A 9,149-nucleotide genomic window follows, 5' to 3' on the forward strand; every position below is an offset into this window, starting at 1 on the left:
TGTAAAAATGAATAAAATTGAAGATGCTCTAGTGAAAGCCGCACTTAGTGGTCCGATACTTTCAATTATTCCCACATCAGTACTCGTATTTATTTTTTCAAACATATTTTGAAGGCATGCCATAATTGAAGACTCTGGTAAAACACTAATCACTCACCTAAACGAACATTAATACCTTTTGTTCCCTTGGCGTAGGACTTTTTGGTCAACACGCGAAGAAAAAGTTATTTTTGACGCAATCACGCAGTAGAGTTCCAAAACTAAATTACTACATGCTTAGAGCTGGTCCCGCTGCTTCCCCTCTTTGTTCATTCTGTAAGAAGGATGAAACAATCGAGCATTATTTTTTATCGTGCACTCGCTTCAAGTCACTGAGGAAAAACAGTATTAAAGCGTCTTTTAACCAAATTAGATTGAATTTCATTATTTATAATATTCTCTTCTAGGGAGCCTCTTTATTAGGTCATTGTCACCAGGATATCTGATCTGCTGTACAAAGATTCTTGATTGAATCAATGCGGTTTTGATTGCGAATCTCTCAATTAGTAAGATTTGCTCTCTTCCATCCATTTTAGAATTTATCAAAATTAAAATTAATATAAATCCCCTATCTAAATTATCGTTTTTTGACCAATCCCCCAGAATGGGTGTGAGCCGATCGTTTAGGTCATGATCATCATCATCTTACTCTACTATAGGATACCACTAGGCCGTCCCGTAGGCCACGCACTTGTTGAGCAACAAAAGTGGAAAAGTGAGCATGGTCACGAGCGTCTTGATTCAAATAACCACCAAAGTTGCATTGGCCAAAGCCAAGCCACCGAAGCTGAAACGTTCGGGCCAGTAGTTCATCACTAGGTTAACGCCAAGAATTTTTTAATGTCTTTCTCAACTGCTCTTTACGTCTTTCTTACTCTCACGTCTTTTCAGAAGTGTCAATCGGTGTTAGCTACCTGTGTGTTTCCCTTCACTGCAAGTGAATTGCTAGTCAGTAGTGACATTCGTACAACTTCTGTGACTCGTATAGATATTCTTACGCACAGGGGACGAACGAACTGTGGTTCAGAATAGGCGTATAGAATGTCGCTGTGAAGGGAAAAATATATGAATGGAAAGTTTCTAACAGATTCTTAAGCAAACAAAACATTTCCACGAGTTTTTAATAATAGTCTGCGCATTAAACCATGGAAGCACTGCGTGACTTAACATGGCGGTTTCGATGGCGCCAAGGCAGTATAATCGAGCGGCAAATAGCCTGCACATGTTTTAACAACAGAGGTATTTTTGTCCGTTTCAGCGAAACGGTAGCTATGGTGCTCGGCTGCTAACATGAAGGTCGGAGGTTCGATACCACTTGCGGTGGTCACATTTCGATGGATGCTAAATCATGGATGCAAGAGTACTGTGCAATGTCCGTGCACATTAAAAAAAAACACCAGATGGCCGAAATTTCTGCAACCTTCCACTACGGCGTTTCTCATAATCATATTGTGATTTAAGGACGTAAAACTCCCGATATTATAAAGCGAACAAAATCGTTCATTATCTACCATTGATAGCCTGCTCGTGATGTCACGGGTGCATTACAAGCTCCAACATAACCTCTCATACAAAGAATAGACGCTATGCTGGGAAAGGATAGGCACTTTACTTTGGCTCCAGCTGTCCTCTTGAATAGTGCACCAAATTATTAAGCCTGCCATCTGAGAGAGTGCGTAAGTAGGGGTTTTTGATGACGTGCACGGCGGGATTATGACATTGTTCATGTCGTGACCAGCGAGTCGTATGATGGCGCCGAATTTTTCAAAGCATTGGTGTTTAGGGACAGTGAAGGCAAAATAGACTTTAAATGGGTAGAAATAACCAAGAGGAGGCTAACTGATTGGTGGCTACAATCGAGGCGAGAGTGAAATTCAATCCCTAAACACACAGGGATGGTACTTAACTTTATGGCTAGGAGGCATGAGCCACCGCTTAACTTGAAGGGCACAGCTGGATACATCCATTCATCCAACTTTATTCAAGAGAGAAATACGATGCCAGAGTCACCCACTTTGGAACACGCCGCCCATGCTGTCGCTTATGCGACGGCATATCTATAGGCACGTTTGTAAATCCTTCATAGCGTGTGACTGTGCTGCGAAAGATAGCATGCTCAGCATGTATTCTTGCGGTCAGAGAGGTTGTGGGTAAGACACCGCAGACGAAACTTTTTTTACTTTATTTCCGGTACTGAAATACGTAACCGAAGTCTTGGTGAACACCGGCGCATAACATGTTCCTGTTAAAGAAAGACTTGTAGAACGCCGTTTAAGCTAATATGGTCGGATCAATTATCGCAGTGCAAGCTGCCTAGACTAAAGCCTATATTCAAGAGGCATTTAGGAACGTGCGGCCGGGATCATACCTTCGGGCCTGCAGACGGCCACAATGACCAGGAATTCAACGCAGATAACCCACAAACCTGCTCATCTGTACAGGCCATTCCGCCCCTCTTTCTCCACCACGAATACCGGTCTGATCACAACAGCATGCACCACATTAAGTAACTGCTAAGTATTGTCAACATAGTCTGTACTTACTTGATTTAATTTATTTCCTATTCATCAGTGAATAAGAAGAATACAGTGACTCAGGACAAAAGTGTTTCATATTACTTTTCATTGCGGTAACGAGGAGAAGCCCATCATAATTATTTCCTCAATATTTCTTGTTTCTCAGGTATCTTCGCTCATTTTTACGAAGTTTAGCCAGAAATACTTAGCAGAAAACGTTGTCAATATACAGTTTAATTATTAAAATAAATAGGTGCTTCGTTGTATAGACAGTTGCAGACAAGTTATGCGCCTGTCAAGATAAACGACGCGCGGGTATGAGCTAAGCTGGTTTAAAAGCCGTTGACAGTGGTATATTGAGTATCAAGCCACATAAATTGAGAAGTCAGTGCAAAAAACTTCATTAATATCCTCAAAATTATTCACCATTACAGGCATTGCTTGGCATAGAAGCGACATCAAATTGTTGAATCACAGCTATAACAAGGTTCGTGTTTTTTTTTTCTCTTGATTTTCTGTAGTCAGTCAATACGTTTCGTTTTGCTATACATGCGTTCTGATGGACGAAATCTGTACTGACCAAGTCATCGATGTACGAGGGGTGGTCTAACCTACACCGCATAATCCACAAATATGCTATCACGAGCGAAAATGTATACGTAACACGAATGTTTGAAGCAATCCTTAGAACTTACAGTGCATGACACGCGCGCGTCGAGTGCATGGGGCTTTCCGATTGGCATTGAAAGTTGTCCGCGAACGGCCTAAACAAGCTTAAAGGGAAGTTGCACAAGGAAGATGCGCTGATACCTGTTACACTGATGTTACTATCTGTTTTCTGAACGCACCCGATGAAGCACAGTGTGATGAAGAGCAGCTGCACGGGCGAATACTCTTTGTAACCTGTGCTGCACTTTGTCAGTCCAGGACTGGACCGGTACACATCGAAAATTAGTGCCAGGCCGGCCCAGGCTTCATAAAGCGCGGACTTGTCATTTTCCGCCAGCGTCACTGCCGTCACATTCTGGCGACGCTCAAACTCATCTACCAGACATTCTACCGTCCCGTTGTTCCCGCTTCGCCCATCGGTCAGACGATCGTGTTGTTGAGCACCGCTGTCATCAGTCTGACCCTTGAGGTACACAGCTGACGCAACCTGACGAGCTATAAGGGAGCCCAACGTCCCGTAGATAATGCTTTCGTAAGCGTCCTCCGGAAATACTTCTTTCGACATGTACACATCTGGCACAACCAGCCTCAGGGGCCTCTCCTTAATGCTTAACTTATATCTTGGAGGATCTGTCCATTTGACGCTGGTTTGGTTCACTTCGGCGTTGTATTGCTGTTTGAAGAGCGCCCACACGTCGTTAGGCAGGTTTTTCGCGTTGTCCAAAAAATAGGGACTCTCGACTGTGAAGTTCTCGCTTGTAGCATTCGCTTCTAGTAAAATACCTTCGAAGACGAGCGGCGCTCGGCCTATCCTCTCGATTAACTCGTCTCTGAACTGCGCAGTAAACCAGGTCGCGTCTCGGATCCCCGCTATGTAGGAAGCAACAACCACGTCGGCGACTTCTTTGGCTTTATGGATGCGTTTGTCCTCGAATAGATATTCGTTGCCCAGAGCTGCAGGCAGTGCAACGTCCACCAGGTGATAGCAGTACGTCCTCTGATACTTACGGCCCACCGCCGACGCTGCGTTGTATATAAGGGCTGCCAGACCGGTACTCGCGAAGCGTCCGACTACCTGGACGATCGTGAGGCCGATAAACGTTAGAACCTCCTTTCTCGGCCTATTTTCTAAAATCTCCGCAAGAGCTTTCAAGTAAGCCGGCTTGTCTACTTTCACCGTAGTAGAACTGAGGATGGTTTTGCTTTGACGAGCATGAGAGGCCACGATCCGTATCCAATGCCTTCCCGAGATACTCGGAGTCGCCTGGGCGGAGAACTGGTAGACGTTTGCGTACGATGTATCATTGTATTCGTGAGAGTGCGGCTCCAGCTCGGTGAGCACCTCTCTTTGAAAGCGAGCCAGGTCATTGCACCACTTAGTGTGGTTAACCGAGTCCCTGTCACCATTTGTATGATCTGACCCTTTGTTAAGCTCGACGTGCAGAGCGCAGATGTAGCGACTGTGTTCCTGCCGTGACTTGTATTCGGCGAAAAGAGCAGGAAAGTCCAAGCCCACTGAAGAGTCCAGGAACGTGAGCTGGCCGGTGGAAGAGGTAACCTTGGCGTAGAAGGTGTAGAAAAGCACTGGACATCGCCATTGGAAGGACAGGTCGAGAAGAATTCCAATGGGATCGACTCTCTTGCTGACTTCGGGCCATGGTGATCCCATCACCACGTCCAGGAATTTTCTGAACGAACCTGTTGCACTCTCTCCCACGACAAGGCAGCTATGGTACAGTGCAACGGCCTTCTGAAAGCGGTTCTGGATTCGCGCGGGAACTTTTGCACTGGTGGCACGTTCTATGACCTCGTCTTGTTAGGCAAGCATCGCGTCTTCCAAGAAAGTGCGTCCTCCAGCTTCTGAAATTGCAAGATAATTTTTATATTGACTCGTCAGCGTTGCCAATTGATTTATCGAGTTAAAGAGCAATCGTCTGCCAGCGAATTTTTTACGTCTATTAGTGGTTGCCTCTAAGTATGTGCTTTTGTTTCGGACATGCGTCTACAAATGAATAGTTGGGAAAAAGATCATACATTAGCACCACAGAACATCGTAGCTACCGGCACACATTCAGAAGGATCACAAGGGGGACGAGCATCTAACAATTGTGGCCATTTAGTATTTAGAAATGTGTTTGCTTTTAAACGAGATGATACTCTTAAGTGGTACTAACCAGACACGAGCATTTCAGGAAGCTTGTACTCTACAATGGAGGGCTTCTGATTTTACAGTCAGTTCACGGAGAGTGTGCAATCATTTACTGTCAAAGAATTCACGTACAACGTTTCAAATACAAATATAAAATCAGGGGCACTTGAAAAGGGTGTGCCCCTTAGCATGAACGCCCCCCCCCCAGCCCAGCCAGAATGGGGGTCAGAACTTCCTCCTGCGTTATTTACGCCACTGATCCTCCCTCAGACCACCATGGACACATCTTATGGCCTCTAGTAAGCGCATTTCTGTGAGCGTGATCACGTCACATGAGATGTAATAAAGCCAGATTCCTGAAGCGCTCCACACATAAGAAGTCGTGTCATCGCTGTCAGGACAAAAAAAAACTCCTCTTGAGTTCCGGAAAACTTACATGGCCTGGTCAGACCCAGCCATCAGCGTTCTCCAATTGTGCGTCCAAGCTCATAATTTGTGCTCAGTGCAGTCTATAGTACCTACCTGGCTTCCAGCGAGAACATACGAAGGCGTAGAAGTCTTGGCATGGGTCCCGAGTGGTGTCCATGGAGGCCTCGAGTAGGTCCATGAAGCGTCGACACGACGGGGATCTGCAGGGTTCGCTGATGCTCTGCGACACCCGCGACCGAGTCAAAAGGAAGACGAACACCATCAGAAGGATGGACACCGCAAGTGTCGACAGCAGCAACGTGGTGATCCTTCTGTACCGCTGGTGGCGGCGACGCTCAGGCCATTGTCCTGAGACGAATGCAGGTGACTGCGGCAGGAGTGTTTATTACAGTAGCTAACTTGGTTGCACATATTGCATACATGTAGGGCTAGAAAGCACCACCAGGAAAGTGAACACTCGGGATAGGCACTTTTATGGCCTTATTCAGGGTCAAACTTTTTCTGCAGCGTTTATATTTACCCTGTAACTGATTGCCATCCTCGTCAATATCATCATCGTCGTCGTTTGCAACGACAGCAGCAGACGGAGTAGATGTTTATCGCATGGCCAATTCATACACGAATCATCGTGTTCATCGCACCGCGTCTATTCCGTGCAAGGTCATCCCTTAAATAAGGCAGCTACACTCCCTGTCATCACCCCTGTGTTCAGATATGTCCGTTATCTGCTCGATGCATTTCATGCCCCTTGCCGGCCCATTTTTTTTTTCCTAATGTCCACTCCTCTCTGGAAGTGTTGATTACTCACCCGATCCTAGAGTGTCGACTGGGTGTCCACTCTCAATCATCGTAGGTGCCATCTTGCCTCCTAATGTTACGGCAAACACTGAAATACCCGCTGTGGACGCTTTCCTAAATTTGATCAATAATTATGCACGATGAGGCTTCCACGGTTACTATCCCGTATGTAAGGTGGCCACGTGACAGCAGCACATTGATACGTGTCACTTGCCGATGCGGCTCGGTGGGTCCTCCGCTGTATATCTGCATCAAAAGTCAGAATGACCAGGAACTTTGCAGGCAACCGAAAGCGCCGTAGGTGGTCGTAGAGTGGACATTAACGATATTATGGGCACCTGCCACGCGGTCACTTTCATCAGTGTCACTCGTGAACCTTCTTCAACTAGGGCGGAGGTAATTTCTTCTCATTTATTGTTGGTCTATTCTGCTCCCGGGAGTTATCTGAGCAACGAAAAGTAAGAATAAAATTTCTGGAATTACTTTAAAGGTATCGTCTCATCATTACAATGCACTTAGTTGTGCTACAATAGTATATATATATATATATATATATATATATATATATATATATATATATATATATATATATATATATATATATATATTGTTATGGTTAAAGTTGAAGGGTGTTTGTGTAATAGGCGGGCGCGAGGTTGATGGTCATGTAATGGCATCAGTATCTGCACCAGTTCACGTCTTCCTCCACTTTTGGCTCATACCCGTTGCATTTCCTGGCTCCCAGACAAAGCCACTGGGCGGGTATGAATCACTCTGAATGTTTAGGGTCAAACCGTTTAAGGCGAGCGCAATGTACCAGCTGTGTCCAGTTTGACCAACGACCAGCTGATGTAAGCCGTGCTACCACGTATGTCAAATCGTTCAAGCGATCAACAATGACGAATGGGCCACTGTACAGGGGTAAAAACTTCTCGCATAGGCCCCGTTTACGTTGTGGCGTCCACAACCTCACGAAGTCTCCTTTGCAGTATGTGACAAACTGATGGTGGCTGTCATAGTTTTCCTTCGATCGGTGTAGCGAAGCCACAGTACGAAGACGAGCTGCTCAATACGCCAGGCTACATGTCTGGTTTTGCTAAGCAATACATATCTGGTTTTGCTAAGGAGGGGTCGTAGCAAATGTTAGTGGGGAGGGGGGAATGTCATGCCTCCCCCCTGGTTTCTAACCTGGTGGGGCACCGGCCCCCACTGCCACCCTGGTTTTGGCGCCCCTGCATGCTTTCGACGTATTCGACTTCGCACCAAGCGCTTAATGGCGTTAATACTCACGACAGGTATGGGCCTTTCGACGCTTGGAAACGCCAACTCCGTACTATTTGAAAACAGGGAGTTCCTCCTTAATCCAGTGGACTCGTATAGTGTCCCGGTTGCAGGAACAGCAGCTGCCAGTGTTTTCACTCTTTTGGGAGGTTGACGCTTGGATGAGTCCGCATCCATTTTCAGTACGTTCTTCTTGCTTGCGAGCGCTGACGCATGCCCACTACGTCAGAAAATTGTCATAGACATATCCGCAACCATAATCTGTGGAGCAGGATCTTGAGCGCACAGCGTTCTTATCATGTCTACCTTTTTATCATGAGTACACTTAAAACATTTGTAATCTTTTTGACATAAACATTCACAAAGAAGATGTCTTTTCAATAATTGTTGACACGCTGGGACGGTTTCTTTTACAGTGGGGAATAGCTTTGCCGAATGTGAGCGTACTTGGTAAGTAAATGTAATTTATCGATAAACTGAATCACACCCGCAACGAATTGCAGGGTGTGTACAAAAAGAACAAGCACGACAATTGATTGATTTGATTGATACTTGGGGTATATCATCCCAAAACCAGCGCATGATTGTGAGAGGTGCCGTAGTGAAGGACTCCGGAAATTTCGACAAATTAGAGTTTTTTAACGTGCACCCAAAAGTGAGTACACGGGCCTGTAGCATTTCCACCTCCATCGAAAATGCAGCTGCCGCAGCCGGGATTCGATCCCGCGACCTGCACGTCAAACAAGCCTGACGTGTTGGTTGCCAATCCCGATTGATCAAGTTTGCTTTAGGTCCAGCTTTTTTTTTAATAGAACAATAGTTTTGACGTTAGTTTTGTGAAATGCAGCTTTTTTTTCGGCTCAACAAAATACAGTAATTCCGGTCGCAAAACAAGCCTTTCTCCAATTTTTGCAAGTTAATATTTCCGAAACTATGACTTCAAGGTCGTGGTTTCACGCGCATAACAATAACTGTTGGCGTTTAACGTCCCGAAACACCGGCGTGATTCTGAAGAATGCCATAGAAGAGGGCTAAGCATATTTAAACCACCTGGTATTTTTAACGTGCTCCTAATTCACGTACTCGGACCTCAAACATTCTTGCCTCCGCCGAAAATCGAAAATTTGGCTGCCGCGGCCTTGATTCTACCCCACCCACGCCAGCCACCGGGGCAGCTAAACGCCTTTGATCCCGGCCATGGCAGTTGAATTTTGGTGTGGGCGAAATGTCAGTTCAAGTTCAAGAATACCCAATGTTTGACCATCAGG

The sequence above is a fragment of the Rhipicephalus microplus genome, chromosome 8 (assembly GCF_043290135.1).
Source record: "Rhipicephalus microplus isolate Deutch F79 chromosome 8, USDA_Rmic, whole genome shotgun sequence".
Taxonomy (NCBI): domain Eukaryota; kingdom Metazoa; phylum Arthropoda; class Arachnida; order Ixodida; family Ixodidae; genus Rhipicephalus; species Rhipicephalus microplus.